Below are 12,042 nucleotides of genomic sequence, written 5' to 3' on the forward strand. Positions count from 1 at the left end.
TAAGGCTATAGCCCAGCAAAATATTGTTTTAAGTAGGTCGAAAAAGTTCTGTCTAAATTGCTGGTGCGTCGCATACAACACTCCGCACGCACGTTCTGATACCGATCTACGCGATAAATAAACGAATGGGCTCATAATAATTTTCTCTGAAAAATGGAAAAACGGTAAGGCTATAGCCCAGCAAAATATTGTTTTAGGTAGGTCACATAAGTTCTCTCTAATGTGCTGGTGCGTCACTTACAACACTCCGCACACACGTTCTGAAGCCAATCTACGCGATAGATAAACGAATAGGCTCATAATAATTTTCTCTAAAAAATGGAAAAACGGTAGGGCTATAGCCCAGCAAAATATTGTTTTAGGTAGGTCCAATAAGTTCTCTCTAAAGTGCTGGTGCGTCGCATACAACACTCCGCACGCACGTTCTGAAGCCGATCTACGCGATAAATAAACGAATAGGCTCATAATAATTTTGACTGAAAAATGGAAAAACGGCAAGTCTATAGTCCAGCAAAATAATCTTTCAGGTAGGTCCAATAAGTTCCCTCTAAAGTGTTGGTGAGTCACTTACAACACTCCCGACGCATGTTTTGAAGCTGATCTACGCGATAAATAAATGAATAGGCTCATAATAATTTTCTCTGAAAAATCGAAAAACGGTAAGGCTATAGCCCAGCAAAATATTATTTTAGGTAGATCCACTAAGTTCTGTCTAAAGTGTTGGTGAGTCACTTACAACACTCCGCACGCACGTTCTGAAGCCGATCTACGCGATAAATAAACGAATAGGCTCATAATAATTTTCTCTGAAAAATGGAAAAACGGTAAGGCTATAGCCAAGCAAAATATTGTTTAAGGTAGGTCCAATAAGTTCTGTCTAAATTGCTGGTGCGTCCCATACAACACTCCGCACGCACGTTCTGATACCGATCTACGCGATAAATAAACGAATGGGCTCATAATAATTTTCTCTGAAAAATGGAAAAACGGTAAGGCTATATAGCCCAGCAAAATATTGTTTTAGGTAGGTCACATAAGTTCTCTCTAATGTGCTGGTGCGTCACTTACAACACTCCGCACACACGTTCTGAAGCCAATCTACGCGATAGATAAACGAATAGGCTCATAATAATTTTCTCTAAAAAATGCAAAAACGGTAGGGCTATAGCCCAGCAAAATAATCTTTCAGGTAGGTCCAATAAGTTCCCTCTAAAGTGTTGGTGAGTCACTTACAACACTCCGCACGCACGTTCTGAAGCAGATCTACGCGATAAATAAAGGAATAGGCTCATAATAATTTTCTCTGAAAAATGGAAAAACGGTAAGGCTATAGCCCAGCAAAACATTATTTTAGGTAGATCCACTAAGTTCTGTCTAAAGTGTTGGTGAGTCACTTACAACACTCCGCACGCACGTTCTGAAGCCGATCTACGCGATAAAGAAACGAATAGGCTCATAATAATTTTCTCTGAAAAATGGAAAAGCGGTAAGGCTATAGCCCAGCAAAATATTATTTTAGGTAGATCCACTAAGTTCTGTCTAAAGTGTTGGTGAGTCACTTACAACACTCTCCACGCACGTTCTGAAGCCGATCTAAGCGATAAATAAACGAATAGGCTCATAAATATTTTCTCAAGGAAAATGGAAAAACGGTAAGGCTATAGCTCAGCAAAATATTATTTTAGGTAGACCCAATAAGTTCCGTCTAAAGTTTTGGTGCGTCGCATACAACACTCCGCACGCACGTTCTGAAGCCGATCTACGCGATAAATAAACGAATAGGCTCATAAATTTTTCTTTGAAAAATGGAAAAACGGTAAGGCTATAGCCCAGCAAAATATTATTTTAGGTAGATCCACTAAGTTCTGTCTAAAGTGTTGGTGAGTCACTTACAACACTCCGCACGCACGTTCTGAAGCCGATCTACGCGATAAATAAACGAATAGGCTCATAATAATTTTCTCTGAAAAATGGGAAAACGGTAAGGCTATAGCCCAGAAAAATATTGTTTTAGGTAGGTCGAATAAATTCCCTCTAAAGTGCTGGTGCGTCGCATACAACACTCCCCACGCACGTTCTGAAGCCGATCTACGCGATAAATAAACGAATAGGCTCATAATAATTTTCTCTGAAAAATGGAAAAACGGTAAGGCTATAGCCCAGCAAAATATTGTTTTAAGTAGGTCGAAAAAGTTCTGTCTAAAGTGTTGGTGAGTCACTTACAACACTCCGCACGCACGTTCTGACGCCGATCTACGCGATAAATAAACCAATACGCTCATAATAATTTTCTCTGAAAAATGGAAAAACGGTAAGGCTATAGCCCAGCAAAATATTGTTTTAGGTTGGACCAATAAGTTCTGTCTAAAGTGCTGGTGTGTCGCATACAACACTCCGCACGCACGTTCTGAAGCCGATCTACGCGATAAATAAACGAATAGGCTCATAATAATTTTCTCTGAAAAATTGAAAAATGGCCCAGCAAAATATTATTTTAGGTAGATCCACTAAGTTCTGTCTAAAGTGTTGGTGAGTCACTTACAACACTCCCGACGCATGTTTTGAAGCTGATCTACGCGATAAATAAATGAATAGGCTCATAATAATTTTCTCTGAAAAATCGAAAAACGGTAAGGCTATAGCCCAGCAAAATATTACTTTAGGTAGGTCCAATAAGTTCTCTCTAAAGTGCTGGTGCGTCGCATACAACACTCCGCACGCACGTTCTGAAGCCGATCTACGCGATAAATAAACGAATAGGCTCATAATAATTTTCCCTGAAAAATGGAAAAATGGCAAGTCTGTAGCCCAGCCAAATATTATTTTAGGTAGATCCACTAAGTTCTGTCTAAAGTGTTGGTGAGTCACTTACAACACTCCGCACGCACGTTCTGAAGCCGATCTACGCGATAAATAAACGAATAGGCTCATAATAATTTTCTCTGAAAAATGGAAAAACGGTAAGGCTATAGCCAAGCAAAATATTGTTTTAGGTAGGTCCAATAAGTTCTGTCTAAATTGCTGGTGCGTCGCATACAACACTCCGCACGCACGTTCTGATACCGATCTACGCGATAAATAAACGAATGGGCTCATAATAATTTTCTCTGAAAAATGGAAAAACGGTAGGGCTATAGCCCAGCAAAATATTGTTTTAGGTAGGTCCAATAAGTTCTCTCTAAAGTGCTGGTGCGTCGCATACAACACTCCGCACGCACGTTCTGGAGCCGATCTACGCGATAAATAAACGAATAGGCTCATAATAATTTTGACTGAAAAATGGAAAAACGGCAAGTCTATAGTCCAGCAAAATAATCTTTCAGGTAGGTCCAATAAGTTCCCTCTAAAGTGTTGGTGAGTCACTTACAACACTCCGCACGCACGTTCTGAAGCCGATCTACGCGATAAATAAACGAATAGGCTCATTATAATTTTCTCTGAAAAATGGGAAAACGGTAAGGCTATAGCCCAGCAAAATATTGTTTTATGTAGGTCCAATAAGTTCTGTCTAAATTGCTGGTGCGTCGCATACAACACTCCGCACGCACGTTCTGATACCGATCTACGCGATAAATAAACGAATGGGCTCATAATAATTTTCTCTGAAAAATGGAAAAACGGCAAGTCTATAGCCCAGCAAAATAGTCTTTCAGGTAGGTCCAATAAGTTCCCTCTAAAGTGTTGGTGAGTCACTTACAACACTCCCGACGCATGTTTTGAAGCTGATCTACGCGATAAATAAATGAATAGGCTCATAATAATTTTCTCTGAAAAATCGAAATACGGTAAGGCTATAGCCCAGCAAAATATTATTTTAGGTAGATCCACTAAGTTCTGTCTAAAGTATTGGTGAGTCACTTACAACACTCCGCACGCACGTTCTGAAGCCGATCTACGCGATAAATAAACGAATAGGCTCATAATAATTTTCTCTGAAAAATGGAAAAACGGTAAGGCTATAGCCAAGCAAAATATTGTTTTAGGTAGGTCCAATAAGTTCTGTCTAAATTGCTGGTGCGTCGCATACAACACTCCGCACGCACGTTCTGATACCGATCTACGCGATAAATAAACGAATGGGCTCATAATAATTTTCTCTGAAAAATGGAAAAACGGTAAGGCTATATAGCCCAGCAAAATATTGCTTTAGGTAGGTCACATAAGTTCTCTCTAATGTGCTGGTGCGTCACTTACAACACTCCGCACACACGTTCTGAAGCCAATCTACGCGATAGATAAACGAATAGGCTCATAATAATTTTCTCTAAAAAATGCAAAAACGGTAGGGCTATAGCCCAGCAAAATAATCTTTCAGGTAGGTCCAATAAGTTCCCTCTAAAGTGTTGGTGAGTCACTTACAACACTCCGCACGCACGTTCTGAAGCAGATCTACGCGATAAATAAAGGAATAGGCTCATAATAATTTTCTCTGAAAAATGGAAAAACGGTAAGGCTATAGCCCAGCAAAACATTATTTTAGGTAGATCCACTAAGTTCTGTCTAAAGTGTTGGTGAGTCACTTACAACACTCCGCACGCACGTTCTGAAGCCGATCTACGCGATAAAGAAACGAATAGGCTCATAATAATTTTCTCTGAAAAATGGAAAAACGGTAAGGCTATAGCCCAGCAAAATATTATTTTAGGTAGATCCACTAAGTTCTGTCTAAAGTGTTGGTGAGTCACTTACAACACTCTCCACGCACGTTCTGAAGCCGATCTAAGCGATAAATAAACGAATAGGCTCATAAATATTTTCTCAAGGAAAATGGAAAAACGGTAAGGCTATAGCTCAGCAAAATATTATTTTAGGTAGATCCAATAAGTTCCGTCTAAAGTTTTGGTGCGTCGCATACAACACTCCGCACGCACGTTCTGAAGCCGATCTACGCGATAAATAAACGAATAGGCTCATAAATTTTTCTTTGAAAAATGGAAAAACGGTAAGGCTATAGCCCAGCAAAATATTATTTTAGGTAGATCCACTAAGTTCTGTCTAAAGTGTTGGTGAGTCACTTACAACACTCCGCACGCACGTTCTGAAGCCGATCTACGCGATAAATAAACGAATAGGCTCATAATAATTTTCTCTGAAAAATGGGAAAACGGTAAAATATTGCAGCAAAATATTGTTTTATGTAGGTCCAATAACTTCTGTCTAAATTGCTGGTGCGTCGCATACAACACTCCGCACGCACGTTCTGATGCCGATCTACGCGATTAATAAACGAATAAGCTCATAATACTTTTCTCCGAAAAAAATGGAAAAACGGTAAGGTTATAACCCAGCAAAATATTGTTTTAGGTAGGTCCAATAAGTTCTCTCTTAAGTGCTGGTGCGTCGCATACAACACTCCGCACGCACGTTCTGAAGCCGATCTACGCGATAAATAAACGAATAGGCTCATAATAATTTTCTCTGAAAAATGGAAAAACGGTAAGGCTATAGCCCAGCAAAATATTATTTTAGGTAGATCCACTAAGTTCTGTCTAAAGTGTTGGTGAGTCACTTACAACACTCTCCACGCACGTTCTGAAGCCGATCTAAGCGATAAATAAACGAATAGGCTCATAATAATTTTTTCTGGAAAATGGAAAAACCGTAAGGCTATAGCCCAGCAAAATATTATTTTAGGTAGATCCACTAAGTTCTGTCTAAAGTGTTGGTGCGTCGCATACAACACTCCGCACGCACGTTCTGAAGCCGATCTACGCGATAAATAAACGAATTGGCTCATAATAATTTTCTTTTAAAAATGGAAAAACGGTAAGGCTATTGTCCAGCAAAATATTATTTTATGTAGATCCACTAAGTTCTCTTTAAAGTGTTGGTGAGTCACTTACAACACTCCCCACGCACGTTCTGAAGCCGATCTACGCGATAAATAAACGAATAGGCTCATAATAATTTTCTCTGAAAAATGGAAAAACGGTAAGGCTATAGCCCAGCAAAATATTATTTTAGGTAGATCCACTAAGTTCTGTCTAAAGTGTTGGTGCGTCGCACACAACACTCCGCAGACATGTTCTGAAGCCGATCTACGCGATAAATAAACAAATAGGCTCATAATAATTTTCTTTGAAAAATGGAAAAACGGTAAGGCTATAGCCCAGCAAAATATTATTTTAGGTAGATCCACTAAGTTCTGTCTAAAGTGTTGGTGAGTCACTTACAACACTCCGCACGCACGTTCTGAAGCAGATCTACGCGATAAATAAACAAATAGGCTCATAATAATTTTCTCTGAAAAATGAAAAAACGGTAAGGCTATAGCCCAGCAAAATATTATTTTAGGTAGATCCACTAAGTTCTGTGTAAAGTGTTGGTGCGTCGCATACAACACTCCCCACGCACGTTCTGAAGCCGATCTATGCGATAAATAAACGAATAGCCTCATAATAATTTTCTCTGGAAAATGGAGAAACGGTATGGCTATAGCCCAGCAAAATATTATTTGAGGTAGATCCACTAAGTTCTGTCTAAAGTGTTGGTGTGTCACTTACAACACTCCGCACGCACGTTCTGAAGCCGATCTACGCGATAAATAAACGAATAGGCTCATAATAATTTTCCCTGAAAAATTGAGAAATGGCAAGTCTATAGCCCAGCAAAATATTATTTCAGGTAGGTCCAATAACATCCCTCTAAAGTGTTGGTGAGTCAATTACAACACTCCGCACGCACGTTCTGAAGCCGATCTACGCGATAAATAAACGAATATGCTCATAATAATTTTCTCTGAAAAATGGGAAAACGGTAAGGCTATAACCCAGCAAGATGTTGTTTTATGTAGGTCCAATAAGTTCTGTCTAAATTGCTGGTGCGTCGCATACAACTTTCCGCACGCACGTTCTGATGCCGATCTACGCGATAAATAAACGAATAGGCTCATAATACTTTTCTCCGAAAAAAATGGAAAAACGGTAAGGTTATAACCCAGCAAAATATTGTTTTAGGTAGGTCCAATAAGTTCTCTCTAAAGTGCTGGTGCGTCGAATACAACACTCCGCACGCACGTTCTGAAGCCGATCTACGCGATAAATAAACGAATAGGCTCATAATAATTTTCTCTGAAAAATGTAAAAACGGTAAGGCTATAGCCCAGCAAAATATTGTTTTAGGTAGGTCCAATAAGTTCTCTCTAAAGTGCTGGTGAGTCCCTGAGAATATCAACATGGGAATATCAGAAATAGAGGATCAAAACCAATTACAAAGCTGTGAAAGAAAAACGAAGAAACATAATAAATAAAAAAGAAAAAAAATTATCTCGCAATATATGAGGTCAAAACATCAGTGTCTTTAATAAAGTAAAAATCAGACATCCACCCGTTTCGTAGCAATTGCTACAAAGGAAACCTGTACGGGCTCCTCGAAAGAAAAGCCTCAGAGTTGAAGAAAAATTCGTCCTGGTCCGGGACTCGAATCCGGGACCACCGCCTTTCCGGGCCAGCCGCTCTACCATCTGAGCTAACCAGGCGGCTTGCAGATGGCAGGGCGAAGTCGAATTTGTCGACAACACACGAAGCAAAGGCAAGTGTTTGACGTAGTAGTTCTGCGGAAACCCGCAAGGTGGGGAGATGTAATTAATAAAGGAAAAATCAGACATCCACCCGTTTCGTAGCAATTGCTACAAAGGAAACCTATACGGCTTCCTAGAAAGAAAAGCCCCAGAGTTGAAGAAAAATTCGTCCTGGTCCGGGACTCGAACCCGGGACCACCGCTTTTCCGGGGCAGCCGCTCTACCATCTGAGCTAACCAGGCTTTTTTTTTTTCTTTCTTTCATGGTATTTATTATAGTTGCATTCAACCATTCAACCAGACGTTCACCAGTTCTGCATAGTCAGAGAATGGAGGGCACAATGAAAGTCACACACAGAAAAGGTAGCGTTCATACTGTGAGTAGAAACGTTCGTGTCACTTTAGAAGGGTGGCAAGGTTAAGCACCTCAACAAAATAGGGTACCAGTCCGGTTGTACACCGGACTTACTATGCCCGTTTCATTCTCTGATCATTGTATGGTTATCGCAAACTTTGGTGAAAAATTTGTAACTAATTTCCGACCACAGTGGGCACTCTGGAAGCTTAACTCTGAGCTCCTAAATGATCAGGAATTTATTAATCGCGTGCGCATGGCTCTAACCAATTCTCTTTCTAGTGACTTGCCATTATTTGCTGCTTGGGAACTCTTTAAACAAGAGATTCGTACAGTGGCTATAGAAATTGGATCGGTGAAATCATTATACAGAAAGAATGAAGAAAAAACGCTTCTTAAGAGCCTATGTAGCCTTTATGAGATTGAATGCGAAATGCCAGGCACTTACATTGTTGACGTAGAAAACATTAACTGTGAGTTACAAAAGTATGATGCGCTACGTTACAGAGGTGCGCGAATTCGATCTCGAAACAGGCGTGCTCCGCAATCTGAGCAACCAACACGTCAAGCTTTACTTGACGAGCGACGTCACAGTATTTCCAAAGTAATTCCGGAAATATACTCCGAAGGTAGTCTTGTAACAAATACTAATTACATAATTTCTCAGTTCGAAACTTCCTGCACTATGTTGTTTAATGCCCCTCCGGACGATCACGATGCAAAAGTTTTAGAGAGTTTTGTATCTCTTGTCAAACCATTACAGGATGATGACTGTGCAGTCATCAGTGGTAGCCTTACGATTCAAGAAATTGAGCTAGCTATTGATCAGCTGCCTTTGTCGAAAACACCCGGCCCCGATGGACTTTCAAGTGAATTTTACAAAGCTTTCAAATCAATTATCAGCCCCATATTATTGGATATTTTTATTTCAAGTTTAGAGATTGACGCCCTTCCGCACTCTTCTTGCAAAACCCACACAGTTTTAATTCCCAAAAGTTCAGATAAAGAGAAACTGCGTTCCGTTGAAGGCTATCGACCAATCACATTGTCAAACGTGGATTACAAAATTTTTGCGAAAGTTCTATCTAATAGATTGCAATTTGCGATGTCAATTCTAATTGGTTCCCATCAGACATGTGGAATCAGGGGCCGATCAATTCAAATCTGAGCTAACCAGGCGGCTAGCAGATGGCAGGGTGAAGTCGAATTTGTCGACAACACGAAGCAAAGGCAAGAGTTTGACGTAGTAGTTCGGGTTCCTCTTTCGAGGAACCCGTATGGGTTTCCTTTGTAGCAATTGCTACGAACGGATGGATGTCCGTTTTCCCCTTTATTCATTACTTCTCTCCACCTTGCGGGTTTCCGCAGAACTACTACGTCAGGCCTCCCTTATTTTGTTGCAGCGAAATGTGCGCATATCTACTTATCGGTTAAGAAGGTGTCAGCACGTGCACTAGTACATGTACATGTAATAGTACACTAGGCAAGCATGTGTCGAGCCAGTGCCTTCCAGAGCAGTGATTGGAACTACATTGATGTTCTAAGAGAAAATAAGTTTACTTTTTTTGTCGCCAGTGCCAATCTGCGCACATCCATCTATTCATGGCGTAAATTTGCGTCAGCACGTGCATTAGTAGAACGAATTCTGTACCTACACCGAACCCGCGCTTTTCAGAAAAGTGATTCATCCTGGCTGTGCTGAAATTTTAACAGACAGTAAGGTTATTTTTTTTAGTTTGGGAAAGCCAGCCTTCGCATTTTCATTTAGTCATCGCATAAATTGGTGTCAGCACATGAATTAGTAGTAGGAGGGATGCACGTGCCGAACCAGCTTTTTTAGAGAATTCATTGCACTTCCTTGGGCAGACGTTGTAATGGGCTATAGGCTTACGTTATTTTACCGTCGAAGCCAATCTTCGCATATTGATTTATTCCTGGCGTAAATTGGCGTCAGCACGTGCTTTAGCACAAGGAGAGATGCTTGCACCCAACCAGAGCTTGCAGAGGGGAGATTGGACCTGGATGCACTGACATCGCAATGGGCAACAGACTTAGCTTTTTTCGTGGCAATGCTGCTATGCGCGTATCCATCTATTCTGGCGTAAATTGGCGTCAGCGCGTGCTTTAGCACGTGGACGTATGTTTGCACCGAACCAGAGTTTTGCGGAGAAGTGATTGGATCTGGCTGCAGCGACATTGCAATGGGCTGTAGGCTTACCTTTTTTCCCAGCAAACCAATATGCGCGTATCCATTTATTGATCGTGTAAATTGGCGTCAGCCCGTGCTATAATACGTGGAGGGATGTATGCACCGAACATAGCTTCGCAGAGAAGTGATTGGACCTGGCCGCACTGAAATTGCAACTTACCTCCTTTTCCCAGCGAAGCTAATGTGTGCGTATCCATTTATTCCTCGCGTAAATTGGCATCACCGCGTACTTTCGTACGTGGAGGGATGTTTGTTCCGAGCCCAGAGCTTTGCAGAGAAGTCATTGGAACCCGCTGCACTGACATTGCAATGACTTACCTCTTTTCCCCGGCAAAGCCAATAGGCGCCTGTCCATTCATTCCTCGCATAAATTGGCGTTAGCGCTTGCTTTAGTACGTGGATGCCAATTGGACGTGTCATGGTGTGCAATAGTACGTTGACGTATGTTTGCACCGAACCAGAGCTTTGCAGAGAAGTGAGTGGACATGGCTGCATGGACATTGTAACGGACTACAGGCGTACCTTTTTTTCGTGGCAAAGCCAATACGTGCGTATCCATTTATTTATCGCGTAAATTGGCCTCAGCATGTGCTTTAGTACGTGGAGGGATGTTTGCGCCGAAACAAAGCATTGCAGAGAAGTGGTTAGACCTGGCTGCACAGAAATTGTAACGGGCAGCCAGGTCTTACTTCTTTGTCCCAGGAAAGCCAATATGTTCGTATCCATTTATTCCTCGCGTGAATTGGTGTCATGGTGTGCAATAGTGAGTGGACGTATGTTTGCACCGAACCAGAGCTTTGTGGAGAAGTGATTGGACATGGCTGCATGGACATTGTAACGGACCACAGACTTACCTCTTTGTCCCAGAAAAGCCAACATGTTCGTATCCATTTATTCCCTCGCGTGGATTGGTGTCTTGGTGTGCAATAGTTAGTGGACGTATGTTTGCACCGAACCAGAGCTTTGCAGAGAAGTGATTGGACATGGCTGCATGGACATTGTAACGGACTACAGACTTACCTCTTTGTCCGAGCAAAGCCAATATGTTCGTATCCATTTATTCATCGCGTAAGTTGACGTCAGCATGTGCTTTGGTACGTGGAGGGATGTTTGCGCCGGTCCAAAGCTTTGCAGAGAAGTGATTAGACCTGGCTGCACAGAAATTGTAACGGGCAGCCAGGTCTTACCTCTTTGTCCCAGCAAAGCCAATATGTTCGTATCCATTTACTCCTCGCGTGAATTGGTGTCATGGTGTGCAACAGTGCCTGGACGTATGTTTGCACCGAACAAGAGCTTTGCAGAGAAGTGATTGGCTGCATGGACATTGTAACTGACTACAGGCGTACCTTTATTTCGTGGCACAACCTATACCTGCGTATCCATTTATTCATCGCGTAAATTGGCGTGAGCGTGTGCTTTAGTACGTGGAGGGATCTTTTCGCCGAACCAGAGCTTTACAGAGAAGTGATTGGACCTGGCTGCACGGACATTGTAACGGACTACAGGCGTACCTTTCTTTCGCGGGAAAGCCTATCACTGCGCATCCGTTTATTCATCGCGTAAGTTGTCATCAGCGTATGCTTTAGTACGTGCAGGGATGTTTGCGCCGAACCAGAGCTTTGCAGAGAAGTGATTGGACCTGTCTGTGCTAACACTTCAACGTATGTAGGCTTTCCTTTTTTTCTTTTTTTTTTGTGCGAAAGTCAATCTGCGCATATACAATTATTGACGGGGTAATTTGGCGTCAGCGCATGCATATTTAGGGAGGAGTTCGTATGCCCCGGACCGGCCCTTTTCATTGAAGAGATTGGACTTGGCTTCGCTGGCATTGTAACGCTCTATAGGTTTGACTTCACCGATAGGTTTACCTTTAGCTATAGGTACACGCACATGTGCGTTTATTCATCTCTTGAATAGACGCCGGCACGTGTAATAAAGCTTAAGCATTCTTTGGCTATTA

The 12,042-nt window shown here is 41.6% G+C and overlaps 1 non-coding gene across 1 annotated transcript; it reads right to left on the reverse strand.

Annotated features, from left to right (window-relative positions):
* Positions 1 to 7,686: 7,686 nt before the first annotated feature.
* TRNAP-CGG (transfer RNA proline (anticodon CGG)) lies at positions 7,687 to 7,761 on the reverse strand. Its single transcript has one exon. It is a non-coding gene; the product is annotated as a tRNA-Pro (tRNA).
* Between the last annotated feature and the right edge of the window lie 4,281 nt (positions 7,762 to 12,042).

The sequence above is a fragment of the Dermacentor variabilis genome, chromosome 5 (genome assembly GCF_050947875.1).
Source record: "Dermacentor variabilis isolate Ectoservices chromosome 5, ASM5094787v1, whole genome shotgun sequence".
Lineage (NCBI taxonomy): Eukaryota > Metazoa > Arthropoda > Arachnida > Ixodida > Ixodidae > Dermacentor > Dermacentor variabilis.